Source organism: Passer domesticus, chromosome 3 (genome assembly GCF_036417665.1).
Source record: "Passer domesticus isolate bPasDom1 chromosome 3, bPasDom1.hap1, whole genome shotgun sequence".
NCBI lineage: Eukaryota > Metazoa > Chordata > Aves > Passeriformes > Passeridae > Passer > Passer domesticus.
The window spans coordinates 20989814-21007879 of NC_087476.1; the positions used below are offsets into that span (position 1 = coordinate 20989814).

An 18066-nucleotide genomic window follows, 5' to 3' on the forward strand; every position below is an offset into this window, starting at 1 on the left:
GTTAATCACTTGTGGTTTTCTATAGTGAAACATGCTTACTGAAAGCAAAAAACCTATGTTTATAACAGTTTTAAACCAAATGTTACTAAGATCACCTGGCAAGTTTATTTGTCCCTGTCACAACTCATAACTGTAGCTTTTTCTTTAATATTTAGGTATTTTTGTGATAGTTTTTAATTATTGTAAAAATGTAGAAAGAACACATTTGGAATTCAAAAATAATGTATGTAGAATTTGGAGGATCATTCACAGCTGAACTGTGGCTTGTGGTGATTTATTTTAAATATATGTGAATTACCACTTTTCAGCACGACATTCTTCATTTTTCAGACACCCATCCTTTTACAAAGGAGATTTCAGTACAAGTTTTTACTATTAAGTAGAAGTTTTGCTAGTTCCTGAAATGTTCTTTATGTAAATTAGAAAAAAATCCCCAAACTTATGAAGAAAGACTTTTAAAACTTAGATCCTTAAAAGTCTTCATGAGTTCTCTTTGGCTTTCTGGTTGGGTTTTTTTTTTTTTCTTCCATATATCTCAGCCCTCGGCTGGATGGTCCAGAAAATTGTGTAACAAAAAAATTACCCTAAAATAGTATGTTTTAGTAGAAAGTAGAATGACAGCCTGTTGTTTGCTCCTTGTAATACGTAAATTTATTGTTCTGATCTGTTTCTGTTTTAAAGTATGGAAAAGAAATCTGCTCATTAAATTTATTTTTCTTTTTCTACTCACATTTTCCTTAAGAGTGTTTGCAGAAATGCCAGAAACACTGACAACCATTTGACAATACAGATAAGCACCAAGGATTATTACTGATATGCTCTAACAAATGCTGCTATGTTGTATACATTGAATTAACAACTCTAGCCTGGAGTATTCCCATGACATTAGACTTCTAAGTGCCTAAATTGGACAGCTTTTTTAACTGTCTTGGATACATCAAGAAATAGAGATGGTCTCCCCAAAGCTAGGAATAGGGGTTTAATTTAGATTCCCTTTCTTTCTGTCGAGTTTAGGGAGTGCAAACACCTGAAGACAAACAGTGTGAATAATCCACAAAGACACAGCTGCAAACATAACATTTGACAAAAACAAGTAAATTAGTTGTGTTAGTCGAAGAGTAAAATAATCCCATTCTAGTCATTGATAGAACCTTTGCAAAGCCTGAAAAAATTTGTTCTGGCCCGGGTAATGTCCTAATCCTCAACTGCAGTTATTAACATCTCTTTCACTGAGGATGTAGGCATCAGTCAGGTATGACTTAATAATTAAGATGCAGATATAATGATCCAGAGTGGTAGGAAGGCCATGTATAAATAGTGTCCATAAGTAACATGCTAACGTTTTTCACCTGCTGCATCCACAGAATCAATCACTTCGCCATGTGTGAAAATCAAAGCAGAAAACACTCGGACACACACACTGCTCTTCCAAATTCTTATGTGCTTAATCCAGCCACACAGCAGAATACAACACATTAGGTACAATTGTTGAGTTGGAGCAGTGAAAGGTGCTGAATGGCATCCCTGCCCTCTCTGCTGCACTGATCAGGAGCAGCAGCCCTAACCAGGGCAAGCACAGCTCGATACGTTCTTCTTCCCTCCACTTTCTCTGCCTCTATTTTTGCAAATGTGTCAGGCTCCACCCTTCTTGTTAATTCCATTGCATTTTCTGTATGTTTTGGTTATTTCAGTATTGAATTAATATTCCTTGTCCTCTGTTATGCCCCATAGTGGGTTCAGCCCAGTTCCCAGGGTTGTACTCCTCTGATGACCATTAACTGACCATTTGTGGTTTGTGTTCATTCCCTCAGGCTCTCTAATACCACACTGTGCTTGTCTTTTAAGGCTTTTGTTATCATTTTGTGCTTTAACTCCCAAAGGCACCTGCTATATTCCTGTGATTGCCCAATCAGGAAGCAACCCACAATAGGTATAATTCTATTGGAAAATTACATTTTTGCTTTTTTCTTTATCTCTGACACAAACAAGGAAATATATACTAGAGCTAACATTAGTTGTTGATGAAGAGAAAGTAGCAAAACCAGCCTCCAAACATCAATGGACGCTTTTGCCTGACAGTTTCCTTAATTCCTGATGTTATTTATACATAACCAGACTGTCATCAATCCTAAGTATTATTGCACCATGAACAGGGAATTACCTTTGATTATAACATAAAACCATTCTGATTTTCTATGTTTAAAATTGGCAATAGACAACAATCCTTGGATAGCTAGGATCAATAGTTACAGGCAGAGGTATAGTAGGCTTTATTGTTTATTTAAAAATGTTGCCATGTTACTGCAGTCATTATAATAACAACTAGTACTAGATTGACTGTATATTTAATATTTTTATTACATTCAGATATCTGAATTTTTTAGATATCTATAAAATACCATCTGGACTTTAAAAATCTCCATGTCCTCATATTTTTTGTATTCATACTCCAAGTTTTGTTCAACTAATAAGATCTTTTTAGGTGAAAGGAAGTTATTTTTGCAGGATATGACAAAGAAACATTAGACCCAGCTCTGCCTTCTTTTCCTCTGATACAATATGAATTAGCTATACCCAGATTTTTAAAAGATACCTTTGTCATTAGTATGTTTTCAGTGTCCATCTTTAAAAAGGTGTGTTAGATGAGACATTACTGTCTCTGTACTTTCTACTTCTTTGACAGATAAAGCATTCATAAATATGGGATGTTTTAGATTAAAATATTTTTTTGTTTGACAAAAACTTGTGACATGTATTGGCAGGACATGACTTGTGAAATTAGTTAAGCAAAATTTAATTGTTGATATAAAAACAATATGCTGTTTTATACCTTTCAGTGTTCATTTGTCCAGCAATTGTGACAGGCTGTTATATTCTGAAAGTTTCCTTCTTGATGATACTATTGTGTGGTTTTATTTTCATAATTTCTTAGTCTTCAGAAGAACACTGCCATTTGGTTTTTTATTTTCTTGTGTGTGTGTTTTGAAAGCTGCTTGAGATACTATTTAAGATATTTAGTTCCAGTTGACTGATTATTACATCGTCAGGAGATTCATTTTTTTTCTATAACAAAGAAAAAAGGTTCTCATCAACCAAAAAGAAGCTCACTAGGTATAAAGAGCTAAGATATTGTTGTCTACTTGTTTTCATGGACCAGTTTCTTGAACAGTGGCTTATAACTCATCAGCTGCTAGATATAAGATACACTGGACTTCAGAGACTTTGATGGGGACAGGAAGATGTTTTACCACATGGGAAAAAGTCATCATGTGATGAAAATCTTAAGAAAACCTCTAAGAACAATTCAGTCTATTGGTTAATAAATACGCCATGCCAAAGCTAAAATATCTTAGTTTTGTTTTTTACTGTAGTTCTTTAAACAAGAGCTGGAATGTTTAGGATCATATTGTTCATTGTACTGGTAAATAAATACAATGTCAAAATGAAAATACCTAGGGTTTTGTTTTCCATTTATTTTTTTTTTTTGGAGACAGGATTTTGGTTTTTGCAATAATATGGCTCTCTGATTAATAAAATATTGCAAAATATTTAGTTTGTAGGTCCTGTTGCTCCTCAGCATTTAACAATGGAAATGTTAAATTCCCAGAAATACCTATTCATATCAGACTAAAATATTAATACTCTAATACCATGGAAGAGACTGAACTAAAACAAGCAAGCTACATATAATATCTTTAGGTTTCATTTTTATCTCTTAAAAATTCCAGAAAATCAAACTGTTACCAGTAATAGTTTTCCTAGCATAGGTACTCAGCTGGTTTTTTTTTGTCTGTTTTGTCTTTCTACAAACTTTATTTAAGGAACATACTAGGAAGTTAAAAAGGACCACGGGGTGCTCAGCTTGTTTATAAGATGTGAAACTCCCACATCAGTTTGATTTTCTGCTTCTTCAGGCTTTCAAGATTATGGGGGTAGGGGAAGAAATAAAAAGAAAAACACAGAAAATATTTTCCAGGATATATGAACCAAAAGGTGAAAAACCAAAAAGGAGAACCTTATATAAACACATTTTGAGGTGGGATAAAAGAGCAGAGTACAGCAAGAAAAAGACTTTATTACTTTATAAATTCTGTGATCGAATGCATGTGAACGCAGTAGCTCTACAACTTCAGTGCAAATGAATGCCATACCCACAGTTCCAGCAACCTTTATTCTATTGAATTACTTCTCAAAGCTTCCACCTCTCTCTTTTTACAGAGCCTTGCTGATTTTTTCCCAAGAGAAAATAAACAGAATTTGTTGTGACCTTTCTTCATTCTTTGGCTTGCCTTTTCTTCTCCTTTTCCCATTTTCATCATGTTCAGAGAAGTTTCTCCTCTCTTTGCTGTTCTCACCTCTTCACTTCCTTGAATTCCTTCGTCATTCGTCTCTCCTCCATGAGCTGGTACCCATTTTACTGAAATTTTCATTACATTAGCAGAGGTTGTAAGAGATGAGGTTTCCACTAGATAATGGAAACTTCTAACTCATTGCTAATTCTTCTTGATTTCTCTAGTGTTTTCCCTCCAATGTTTTACAAAGAGTAATGCTGTTTGTAAGAGTGACTTTTCCTTACACTACACCTGCACAAAACTGTTTACAAAAAGCTTTAATTTTCATAAAGAAGAAAATTGTTTTTTCAGTAAGATCAGCAGTCCTGATTCAATAAATCAAAGACTTATCTACCATTTGGAATCTGCTCTTACCTGTAGATTCCTCAGGTGGGGAAGCTATTTACTTACAGGCAGTTAATAGGAAGAGCAAGTGCAGGAACATAGACTGACTTCAGGTTGTGTACCTGGAGCAATGTGTGTAAATAGGATATATTTATTACTGTCCTCTGCTGATATTTTAAGACTAATGTGTCTCTTCTTCTACAAAAATACTTTTTAGAAATCTGATGAGCTTTTGCTACTTCATTGTGTGATTCCCATATAAACTGTGTTTTTCAGGTGGGTTTTTAAATCTGGAAGCCTGCACACAAAACCTCTCTGAGCCACAAGACACCTCTAAAAGCATATAAAAGACACTGCTGCAGTCTGAACATTTAATTTGTTCTGAAGAGTTACTACTGCAACAGTTTATGAAGAAAACACGCATGCATACATCCATTTCAAATGTAAAGAGAACACTGTCAAGGAGAAGCATTATGATAGCTTTTGAGCAAGGAGTAAAGAGCATCCAAAGTGACCATGATGTGTGCTAAACTGACTTAACCAAGGGAAATATGGCTGTGGTAACTGGGTTCACACACTTGCAACCTGTCTGAAGTGCTCACACTGGCAGACTGATGTTGTTAGATTTATTCTCAGCTAAACCAGAAAACACCACAGCTCTTTTTCACTGGAGATCAAGCTGTGTTGAACACAATGCCAAATGAATAGTCTTTTCTACTCCACCATGTTTCAACACTGTAGATATCTGAAGATATATTGCTGAAGACAGATTTTAATCAAACCTCTCAGCTTAATTTATCAATATGACATTTTCCACACAGTTTTGCAAAGAAATTTAAGGACTTTTCTTCAATTTTGTTAAACTTGTGATAAAGAAGACATAAATACATCCTAAAAATTCTTGTCATTAGCAGCAGCAGTTTCGTTCAGCAAATTGCTTTTCATTTATATGTTCTAAGACAAGGAAATTTTCTGATGGGTTTCACATGTATAAGAATGATTGTTCAACTTATGGAATATTAGGCAAACACAAGTACAACTACAATAATTCAGGACACAGAATTAATTCTTTTATTCGAGAAATTTAGCAAAAATATTTATACTTTTGTTACCTTTTCTATGAATTTTTACTGACAGTAGGAAGACTAAATAAGAAATAAATCATAATATATGAAATTATCACTGAAAAAAAATAATAATAATGCTTACAATACCATGGGACGAAATGAAATATGGCTTAAAAACAGATCTCTGAAAAAAAAATCTGGGAAAAAAAAAAGACATTGTGACTTCATTAAGGGTAGAATTTTCTTCTTTTTTTTCTCCCTTCCTTCTTGACATGAAAAATATGTGCTGGACTCTGCTATCATCCTATTTATTTATACATTTTAGTTGTCTCCCTTATGTAGACATTTTGTTGCAGCTTGATAGAGCAGTTATATTTGATTTTGTGTTATCCAGAGCTTCTCCACTGGCTTTAATCTTTGCCATTAACTATGTTTCTATAGGTAGCAAAACAAGACAGGTGAACTTGTAGCACTGATTCTGTGACCTGGACCTGAGTGTTCATTTCCCCTTTCTTGCAAGTGTTGGCTGTAGCTCTTTCCTTAGTGAGTGGGAAAAACTAAGGAAAAAGCCAGCAGATGAGTGGCTGGGAAGGGCTCACTGAGGCAACTGCAGGCCAATGTTTGTAGGTGTGACCCTTTCTTGATTTCACATCTAATACAAGACAGTTAACATAAGAGCAGTAGTTTAACCATAACTGAAGAATCTGATCCAAATCAACCCCCAGATGGTTTCTCAGAGCAAAACTCTTGCATTAAAATTTTTACAAAGTGCACTTTTTAAAAAGTATTTTTTTAGCACATCTTGCAACTAGGCAATCTATGTAGTGGCCACAAGGCTGATACAGATTTTAAGAAGGTTTCAGTTTTTCCATTTTTTATCTCTAGCTATATAAACCAATCTTTTTCTAAGAAATCAACTGTGAAATGTTAAGAACCTCACATGCAATGGTGCAGGACGCAAACCAGGGCAGAATGAGTAGAAAACATTTTGTTCTAGGGTTCATGAATCTGTCTTATCCCCTCTGGGTATAGATTATGTTTCAGGACATTTGAATAGCAGCATAAAAAATCAGTTCCTTTTGTAGCTAAATGAACTATGAATTAAATTTGTTATCAGATGACCAGTAGCTGTTAAGCATTTTCCAGCTGAGTAAGCTAATAAACCTATTTACTCTTTCTGCACGAGCAAGCACAGGCCCATTAGCTGCAGATGCCTTCAGCAATATTCTCTGACATATAGAAGGTCATTCTCCTCTCATTGTCTTCATATCTTTTAGTTTAATGGTTAGCAAAAAGAACAGCTGCAACAGTTCTAATTAGTAATTTAAAATTGCAGTTGTAGGATTTTTATCCTCTTTAACCTCATTCTGACAGATTAGTGCTTTATATGCATTTACTTTGAAGAGTCTTGATTTAAACTGAAATCACCTGTAGTAATTTAAATTGTCAGAGGCTTTATTAAAATTTGGTAGGAAAATTCTGTGCACATCAAAAGACCTTGCTCTTGTTCTTTACTTTGTTATTCAGTACTTGAGTGTTCGCTTGTGAGATCCTTTGCAAGTCATGGATCAGGCAGGAGCTAATGAATGATTTAATTTGCCATGTCTTCTGACAGGTACTGTGTGCTTTCTCATTTTGTGACATGGTGGCAGGACAGGTTCAGTTTTCTGATGCATTTCTCAGAACCTGTCGCAATCCTGCAAGTTTCTGCAATAGTGAAACCAAAATGAAAATACATTACTGCTTTTATTGCCTGTATAGCCATGTATTCTTCATCAGTGTCAGGTACAGCTGCTACACCAGCTTCCTGTGCTCTCTTGCATACATTTTTTGAAAGGACAAAGCCAGTTCGCAGTGCAAGTTCACAACAGACAAACATCAGCAGGAGACAAAACATCTGTTTTGAGACAAAGCATTTTTGCTTTGTAAGAGTGGTAAGGTTTGTGATGTTTTTTAGTGAAGATGTGGAGTGCTGCATCTGGACCTTTGAGCTTTTCTGCTTGATCAGAGCAAAAGTTGTTTTAGATTTTTTTTCCTACTGCAGTGAATAAGATACCTGATGAAGAAGAATATAGTCTTCCCCACTCCAGCTAGAAAAAGCTCCATTCCATGCTCTTTTCCCTCCTAGGGAGCTTATATCATGCCTAGTGATATCCAGTTGTTCCTATCATTTCCTACATTTTCTGGTTTTTTTAACCTTTATTACTATGCTACATAAGCTTTCCAAGTTTGTAAGAGGGATTTAAATGTCTACTTATATTTCTTGAGGTTTCTGTTTTAATTTCATACCTCAATTTGCTTAGAATGATTTCCAAATTTCTTTGGTACCCTTTTGTAATTATTGGTACCAAGAGGCTAAAAATTAATAAAACAGTATTTTTACTTTACTAAGAGGCTAAAAATAATAATTGATAAAGTATTGATAAAGGGTGCTAAAAATAAAATCAAGTTTAATTACAATAAATATCTGTTTTAATTCAGTTATTTTCCTGTGGTCTTCAGATATACCCAACAGTTCAAATTCAGATTTTAGCCAGGGGGAAAGAAGTGTAAAGTTACTTAAGTGCTAAAGTAAAATTAATATCAGCAGTAAACCCTGAAACTGGCTGTGAGGAACTTCATGTCATCAGATGAACCTTCCTGCCTTAGGTGGATTTATTCTGGAAGAAATATGGCCAGTTCTGTTATCTCTTATTGATTATTCAGTGCTGGGCCTTTTATATATTTGAAATCTTTATCTGGCTTAGCCTCCATTTCTATGTGTTCTTCGAGCTCTGCTGACACTGACATTTTTTATTGGAAAGGCTTTTCTTTGGTTGCTCCACAGCTTTCACCATGATTGTTTTGGTTGCAGTAGAAGGAAATCCACACTTTGCTTCTGCTTTTTCTAACGTCCCCTTCTTGGTGCTAGGGTATTCGAGTGTTTGGTCCTCAGGCTGGTCTTTCTGAATTCTGCAGTTATTGCATGTGTGAGCACACTGACATTCTTCTTATGTAAGAAGTTTGTAACTGTGTGACATGGAAAAGTGTTTTTCAATGGATTTGAAATTCTTATATCGAAACTTCTGAAGTATCATTTCCCCTCCACAAGTTTTTGAGAGTTTGAAGTGTTCTTATATATGAACAATTTTTGTGAAAGTGCTTAGGACCCAGTTGCCATAAGAGCTCTAATGACTTCCAAAGTCTCCGACAATTTGTGTTGTCTGCAAACCTGGCCTCTAAACACAGCATTTGAAAACTTACGTTGCTGGAGTTGTTACCACATATTTTTTGCTATCTATGTAGGAATCTTATTTTATAGGGATTCTTTCTTCCCATCTTTGTCCCAGCCCAGGAAGATCTCCGTTGGCTCCTGCAAGTTGCCTTCAATGCCTTCTTTAGCAGTAGCAAACAGGCAGGCTGACCTGTGCCATTGGCTCTGTTTGCTGCTCTCCCCCCACCTGTCCCTCCACCTGTGGCTCCATGCTGGAGACCTCTCTCTCATGGAACACATTCCTGCCCTCCCTGACCTTCCTCCACACACTTCACCTAGTGGAAGGTGCAGCCACTAGGAGAAGGCAAACAAGGGTTTTCTGGACCGTCCAACCACAGATTATTGAAAGAATGTAGCACAAATAAAATATATCTTTTCTGCCACTGCTGAGCAAATTATTTTTTAAAGAAAGTTCAGAGGACAGTTGGAAACCAGGTGCTGGAATTTGAAATCATACTATGCTGCTTTTTCTGTAATCCATACACTGACATTTTCAGGTTGTCTTAATAGAGTATTTTATAATATTGCCAACTTCTGATTCAAATTTAGCTTTTCAAAGTTCATGATTGCCATATATAGGCAAAAGAGAGCAATCTGTGTCACTGAAGACAGAAGGAGTTTTTCTCCCTGTTGACACAATGGTGCTTACCTTCAGAGCAGTGATTCATTAGATGTAAATTAGAGAGCCATTCAGTATTTGGTTTTCTCTGGGGACCAATTTGAACAGTGCATGAATCCTTATTCTTTTCATAGTAGTGCCATTCCCTCCTGTGTACACCCAATGTTTCATCCATTTTAGCCAAGAATGATAAATCTAATGCATTTACTTACTGCTCCTGCCAGCCCTATGCAAGGTTCCAAAACAAAGCTAAAGCCTCACAACCTCACAGTTACTGTGTCCTACTACTGTTGTTCTGGTTTAGGTACAAAAAAAATGAATTACTGTACCTTTTACACACTTGAGTACAGGTTTTGAATGAGCTGTTCACACAGTTTCTATTGTTGCTAGAGGCAGCTTCAAAGTCCTTTCCAGCCAGAAGTATCATCAAAATTTTCATATGCTTTCATAGCATCTGGTAAAATATGGCTAACTGGAAATATAAACTTTATGAGCAGCGTTTGAATTCGTAGCTCAGTGGTATTAACTGAGACAAGAAGGGCAGTAGAATTGTTGCATTTACAGAAAGCAGTCTTCAGAAGTATGTCCTTAATTCTCATTAGTTTTGTACTACTCATATTAATTAAAAAAAAATAAAGGTAATTAAGTGTTAAGCTAGTATTTTCTGTGGGTTTGCATCCCTGAGTTCATTGCTGGGGGTTATTCTCACCCTTGGTTGCACCAGAATTCTGGGGGGAGGGGAAAATATATTCTCCTGATTTCTTAAAATCCTCCCCTCTCCCAACAGTTCTGCTACCATCCTTTATACTTTTGTTTGGATTTTTAAAATATTTCAGATTAAGAGTTCCATAAGAATAATACCCAGGTTGAACTCCCATGCAGAGAAAAAAAAAAAAAAACCCTCATATTGTGTCTAAGTTTTTATGACAGCATTTGTACTCCTGATCTTTGCACTTCCTTTGTTTCTGGTACACCAAACAAGGGACTAAAGGACAGCTTTTCTGTTGACCCTTGTGAAGGCTCTTACCTGTAGCATTTCCAAGCTTCACTCAGAGTAGAGATTTCTGATAAGGCAGTTACATTACTTGAGAAGAGTGAAACTTCCAGAATAAAAATAACAGCAGTGATGTGTTTAGAAACATAATTATTATGTTAGTAGATTCTTATCACTTAATATCAATGAAAGAGCAAATCAGGGCTTTATTTCTACATACTGTCTATAAGCAAGAGATAGATTGATTTCTATTGTATAGAAAGGTATAAACTTATTTAAAAAACGCTAAACAGCATCTATGTGGAGACTTTTATTTGTCCATTGCTTTTGTGGTGGTAGTAAGGTTTCTGATAGCACTGCTTTCAGTCTCAATTGTTTGACTTTAATGGGGAGATTCATGAAACAACACACAACAGTCTATAAAAGAAGATTTTATGGTTTTGTTTTGTTTTGTTTTGTTTTGTTTTAATTATGTGAGTATTCAATTTAGGTTTTATTATTTGTCATCATGCTTGCCATAATTCTTTACTGCTCTAAATTGTAATATTCAATTTTCCATTCCCACTTATTTATTTCACTTTGGTCTAACCTGAATTGGCACAGGAGCTGTGTGAAGATGTATTCCATTAAGTATCATGAAATATTCCTTCATGTGAGCATGAAGGAATCTTTTGAACTTTTGTTTTTAAGCTATTTGTATTGCATTAAGATGCTTCTGATGTTGACAGAGTAGAAAATGCATAGGTATACTCATTCTTGACTGACAAAGACTGATCTAATATTAATTCATAACATTACCAGTAGATCCCTGTAATAAACAGAACATAAGCTCTCAGAAAAATAGGCCAAGAAAAGAACTGCACAGAACAGCCAGTCTATCTCCTGCCCTTGCAGGATTCGTGATGCTGAACAGATGTTTGCTCTAACTGGTTTTTCAACGCTTCCAATATTGGAAAGACCATAATTATCACCATCAATTCTGTTCCTCTACTTTGCTATCCTTGCTGTTAGAAATTTCACCTAATATTTTACACAAGTCTTCTCTGTTTCAGAATAAGCTCCTGATTATTTTTTCTGCATATGAAAATAGAAATACATCATTCCTTCCTTTTGGCAACAACTTTTCCCACATTTGAAGACCAATACTGTACCCTGTTGGTTCTATATCTATTAGACTTTAAAGCAAATACTCTTTCAGTCTTCTCACAGGTCATGTATCCCAGAGTTCTGATCAATGTCTCCTCTGTACACTATCTCCTGTCAAATCTGCAGACAGCTGAGGTCCTAACCTGTACTGCATGTGAAAAGAGAACAACTTTCCATGTCTTGTGGTTTCTGCCCTTGCTTATATGTCCCACTGTGATCCTTATTTCTTTCCACAAGTAGTATGATATTGTCAATCTAAAGTGTGCTAAACTATAACAGTGGACACATTTTTGTGTAGAACAAACACATGACAACTTGTCCTCCAGCTGGTATCTTACAATTAATTTTTCCCTGCTGAGTTCAGTAGCTTGTACTTGTCCTTACTAAATCCTATTTATATTTTCTTTGATAAAATTGTTTCATTTTACAAGATCATTGTAAGCCTGCCCTCATGCTGTCCGAATGACATACCCAGTCAGTCAGGCAATCCCACCTGAACAAAAAAACCCCAAATTACCATTATTCATCAGTATTAAGTCAGGACACCCCATTTAACATAACATAAGGAAATGGCCTTCACTTGAGCCAGGGGAGGTTCAGAGGTAATATTAGAAAAAAAATCACAGAAAGTGGTCAGGCACTGGAATAAGTTGCCCAGGGAGGTGATGAAGTCACTGTCTCTGGAAGGTTCAAGAGGTGTCTGGATGTGGCACTTGGGGATATGGTCTAGGGGTGATAATGGTGGTGCTGGGTTGACAGTTGAACTGGGTGATCATGAAACTCTCTGCTGGCCCTCATGATTCTGTAACTTCAATTGTGAATGACTGGGTAAGATTTGACTTTCCATCAGTTCAATTAAAAGTCATTTCATCTAGAATGTGTACTTCCCACTGTCTGTGATATTGCTGCCTTTGTCATGTGGGCCAGTGTCAAAAGACATAAGAAAGTCAATTAAGGGACACATAAGGCTCATTCTCATATATATAAGATTTTCTACTCTAACACTAAAAGAAATCATTCTATTCTAGGCAGGCAAAATGTGGCCTGCAACTCCTTTCCTTGTTTTCTTCCAAGTGCTTATATATTGTCATTTGTTTTAAACTTTTTCCTTTCCTCAGAATTTCTAATTTCTACAGCTTTTTGACTGGTCAGTCCCTGTTCCCTACCGCTCCCCTTTAAAGGTTTAGGCTCTGTTTTCCCTTTGTAATCTTTTAATGCCTTGTCCATTCTCCACAAGATCAAGATAATTTAATAGAATTAGTGAAATAAATATTTCTACTTGTCCTACAAGCCACAAGTACAAAAAGCAATATTTTCTATCATAGCAGAAATGTGGGAGCCTGCTGCTCCAGGTACCTGTCTCTAGGTACCCTGGGCTCTGCTTAGATAGACCAGAATAAACACACTCAGTGCGAAGCCAAATATAGAAAATCATTAAAAATCCTTGAACTAAAATGAAAAATGGTCTGTAACCAACAACTGTACTTTTGTCCTCCATCTACTTATAAATATGCCATAAGTACTTGTTCCACAGGTTTTCCAGAGTTGTGCACTAGGATTAGTTTGTTTTCATAACTGTCTTCAGGTGTCATAAATCACCCCCTGGAATGTGTTTTTCTCTGTTGGTTATAGAGGGAGACTAAACAAACAGCATATACTAAATAGCTAATTTTTCATAGGCTGCATGCAGACATGGTTATCAAGGAAATTTCCTGAACTAGCTTGGCAGAGCAGTAGTAGAGCTGGGAATAGGCCAGTGCTTCTGAACTCCTTTCTTTGGCTTCTCTGCATCTCTAATTTTTGCCTTTTTGCATTGTATTACAAAAGAGAATAACATGCAGCTAAAACACAGAAAGGCCAACTTTTGCTAAGTCTTTGTACAGAAAATTATTTTTTTTACTTGAGACTGAGAACTCTTTCACCATGGGATTAGTGAATATAATGCAAAATTTAAATTTTATTTTTTAAACCTATTTTTAATTCCAATACCTATTTTAAGTACTATATACCAAATTACCAGGTATCATTGTGAAAACTGTCTCCACAGTTAGAAATTGATATAATATATATTAATTATAGCAATGGAGATTGACATGATATCAGCTTTTTGAGGGATTTTACATTACTGATCATACTGTTTTACCTTTGGCCAACATGGAATAAGTTTATTAGAGAAAAAATATAAAGCAAACATGAAGCATAGTATTATCCCCTGTTTTTTTTTCTCTTTTTTTTTTTTTATTGTCTATTTTCCTGGGTCAGAGATAAAGTTTGGCAGAACAGATTTGCACAACTCTATATTTTCAAGTTTTTTATATGAATTTTTCATATCTTGTGTCTAAAGAAAACTGTAATAAAATAATTAGTTAAATGAAGTGAGTCCCTTGGCATGTAATCAGAAGGGCTGAGGACTCTGTTTTGTGATGTCTGATTATTTTTTCTCTTCTCTGAGGAGACAGCACATCAGATGTAGCATATGCAACAACCCAGATGCAAAGATCCATTTATATACTTGACCTCTATATATTATCAGCAGCAGTGGTGTTTTCATTGCTGATGCCTGGTCCTTGTAGGTTAGAATCCAAGATTTATCTGGGAACTCAAACTCATTCAGCTGGTCCTTAGGCAGAAGAGTGGTGTAAGTCTCCTTCAACAATAAAATAACAACAAGACAATGGAGTCTCGTCCATCCAAAGGTGCATATGCAATGCTGAAGACACTGTTAGAAATTAGAAAACCTTGTGATGAAGTTAATTAGGGCACATGCATAACCTGCAGTTGAATCTAGGGACAGAAGAGAGCTGACTCAGGACTTGGAATAAATTTCTGGTGCAGCACACAGCGCTGGCCATCAGAAGCCTTTGCTTCACTGGTTTAACTCTTCTGCCACTCACCTTGCTGTGACACGCTGCTGCTCCCTCAGGACAGCTGCCCAGAGCAAGGGCTGGAAGAGATGATGGGTTGTCAATGTCCAACACCTCTGTGATGAGAGAAAGAAGTGTGAGAAGAAGATGAAGAGGACAAGATCTCACAAGGAGGAGGAGCAGTAGAATAGCAACATGAAATGTGAGGGCAGACAGCTCATGTCTTTGGGACCTCTAGGGACAGGAGCAAACAATACTTGACTTTTGCTGCTTTAATTGCTTTGAACCTATTCTGTTTCAGTACAGAGCTGAACCTACTGAAGAAACTTAGGGTGGATTTGATAGGCACACCTTCAATCATATGCAGAAACTTCTCAATGCAATAAATTTGGGTGAAACGCTGCTTGTATTTGTTTAAAATCTGTTTAGGAATTAAAAAGCTATAAATTTTTGCTAAGAATACAGAAGGACTTCAATAACGTTTTGTAGCGCTTTCTCAGAAATAAAAGAAAAAGGTAAAAAACCCAAATTAATTCAAGTTTAATGGTATCTCTACTGAGATTATAAATCCACTTCTAAGAAACTGTCTTGCCTGAGGCTGCTGACTTCAGTTTTCTCCCATAATTAGACTTTCTTACACTGTGTGTCACATTCAGTTGCAGTAAGACAATTAAACTAAGAAATATGAAAGATATTATCCTCTCCACTTTATGTCAGTGAAATAGTTCTTCTAACAACTAGATCACTGTAAGATTTGTAGGACACAGAAAACAGCTCCCTTTTCTCGTTGATAATAAGTGCCTGAAAACAATCATATCTTATTTTTTAAGCAAGAATATTAAAAATTATTTATCTTATTATTTTATAAAACATCCTCTCACAATATTCAGTTCTCTCAGGATAAATGCTAAGTAGAACAACAAAACAAGAATCAGAAGTTGTTTGGACTACTTTTCTTTGGTTTTTTTTCTGGTTTGTTGGCTGGGGTTATTTGAAATATCATAACCAAATTTCCTGACAGACATGCCATAAAATAAGCTGACCAAGCAATGCTACGAAGGCAAATAAAGATTGCAATTAGAATCATGCATTACTGGAGGGGATTTTGAGTTTCTAAGTTGCATTATTTATTTTATTTTATTTTATTTTATTTTATTTTATTTTATTTTATTTTATTTTATTTTATTTTATTTTATTTTATTTTATTTTATTTTATTTTATTTTATTTGTGGGTGATCTCCAGAGCTGTGAGGTTGTGGACCTGGAGGTTTTGAAGGGGTTTTTTTTATGGCTCTCATAATATAAATATTAATGTTGCATTAAGGTTCATATTTATAATATACCTAGATGGGAAAACATTGTTTCTACAAAGTTCAGCCAGTTAATTTTGGAGGCAGATCTAATTCTGTATCAAAAAATGGTTTAAAAAAAAAGTAAATTAATGCAACCTTCTTATTGTTATAATTTTGTTAAAGTAAACTCCTGAACACATAATATGTTGAAATGCTAAGATTTTAAAGGAGGTCTTTGTCATTGAGAAATTTCACACACAGACTAGACTTGGCTTCAAATACAGTTATTTAAAAAATTTCTGATAATTTTTTTCTTCCATTTGAAAATGCTGATTTTTCAAAACAGAGTTATTTCCAGAGGACAAAGAAGTTTCTTTAGAAAAGTTATTCAAAGCCAAACTTAGTCAAAGTGAAAGAGACCAGGAATAATTTGGCTGCTTGCCTATTTGCATGCCAGAGACCAGAATTAACTTGTAGCTCAGATATGTATCCTGGATTTAGAGATGGTAATTGACTTGTTCACTCTGTTTTAAGTGTACATTCATATATTTTACAATAGCCTTCAGAAGAATCATACCTAGGATTTAGGCTATCAATAAATAGTTGTTATCTCATCTAATAGTCATATATTTAAAATCTAAAAAAATCAAATACTTTTGGTGGTGAACCCTATTCTGTACTGGGAAATTCCACTGACTCCAGTGAGCTATAACATGAACTAACTTTTCTCCTTTGGTTATATCCCACATGAACAATGTTGAAAGCACAAAACTATGTTGAAAGAATGCTAAACTAGCCAAGTGAAGCAATCAAATCTGGAAATGCCTGTGGGCAAGAGCCAATTCAGCTTTTACTTCATTCCCTTGTGCATAGAGAGTTTAATTACATTATCACAAACTTCCCCCCGTAAAATCCCTTCTCCTGTTCCACGGTCTTTTCCTTCTGAATTCAATGCAATTCTTACCTCTAAGAAATTAAAGGGTGTCTTGCAGGCATTTCTGATGGAACTCTGCTGTTTATCACTGAAAACATGGGCAGCTTTGCTGAGTTACCCTTCAGAGCTTGGCCATTGCTGGTGAATGAGGCAGGGACCACACCTCACCACGGATGCACAGCGTCTGCGGGCCAGGCATGGCAGCTGCTTTTGCCACTTGTTCCTGAAGGATTATTGCAGCCTCCAGGCAGTTAGCTCCTCTCACTCCAGAGAGAGTGAGTGTACCCTAATGCCTTTAGTCTGATGGCATTAGGGTACACTGTGCACTGGTAACTACTAGAGCTTTATGTTCCTGATCCAATGGAAACAGATTCTGATACATTTTAAGAAAATGTGGAGAATCCTACTACCAGTAGAGGAGCCCTGCCTCCAAACAGGTGGAGAAGAGGCACAACTGGCTGGATTCAGCACACAAAATTCAACACTGTACTCTATTTTTCCTACCCTGATAGAAAGCTGTAACAACAGATGAAGTCCAAAGACATAGACTAAATGAATTCAATGGACCTTTTTAGGGATGATCCATAAACTAAGTGAAATGTGTGTGTATATATATATATATATCAAGGCACAGGAAGAGTGATGATGGTTTACTAGGATGGTTTACTGGAAAGTGGAGGACATGGTCACAGCATAAATTATATGGAATAAAGGTGGATACTACCCTGGTTTCAACCAGGACAGAGTTGATTTTCTACTTTTTAGTTGGTACGGTGCGGTGTTTTGCATTTAGTTTGAGAATTCTTTTGATAACACTCTGATTTTTAGTTGTTGCTAATAGTGTTTATCTAAATCAAGAAGTTTTCAGTTTCCCATATTCTGCCAGTGAACAAGTACACAAAAAGCTGTGAGGGAGCATGGCCAGGGTAGGTGACCCAAACTGGCCAAAGGGATATTCCAGACCACACAATGTCATTCTCAGTGTATAAACCAGGGAGATGGGCAGGACCAATCACTGCATTGGGTAGCAGGTGCAACTGCATATTACATCACTTGTCTTTCTGGGATTTTATTCCTCTCCCTTCCATTTTTTCAGTCATTGAATTGATCTTATCTCAGTCTACAGGTTTTACCTTCTTCTGATTCTCCACCCACCAGGGTGAGGGCTATGAGAAAGTGGCGCGTGGCATGCAGTTGCTGGTTTGGACCAAGCCACATCTA

At 36.0% G+C, this 18066-nt stretch overlaps 1 protein-coding gene and 1 long non-coding RNA gene across 29 annotated transcripts in view; one reads left to right on the forward strand and one right to left on the reverse strand.

The window, feature by feature from the left end:
• DLGAP2 (DLG associated protein 2) overlaps window positions 1-18066 on the forward strand; it is a 459301-nt gene that overhangs the window by 276184 nt on the left and 165051 nt on the right. The window lies entirely within an intron of this gene.
• On the reverse strand, window positions 13953-14771 carry LOC135297949 (uncharacterized). The gene is made up of 2 exons (XR_010359891.1): window positions 14650-14771; window positions 13953-14474 (listed from the first exon to the last, which is right to left on the reverse strand). It is a non-coding gene; the product is annotated as an uncharacterized LOC135297949 (long non-coding RNA).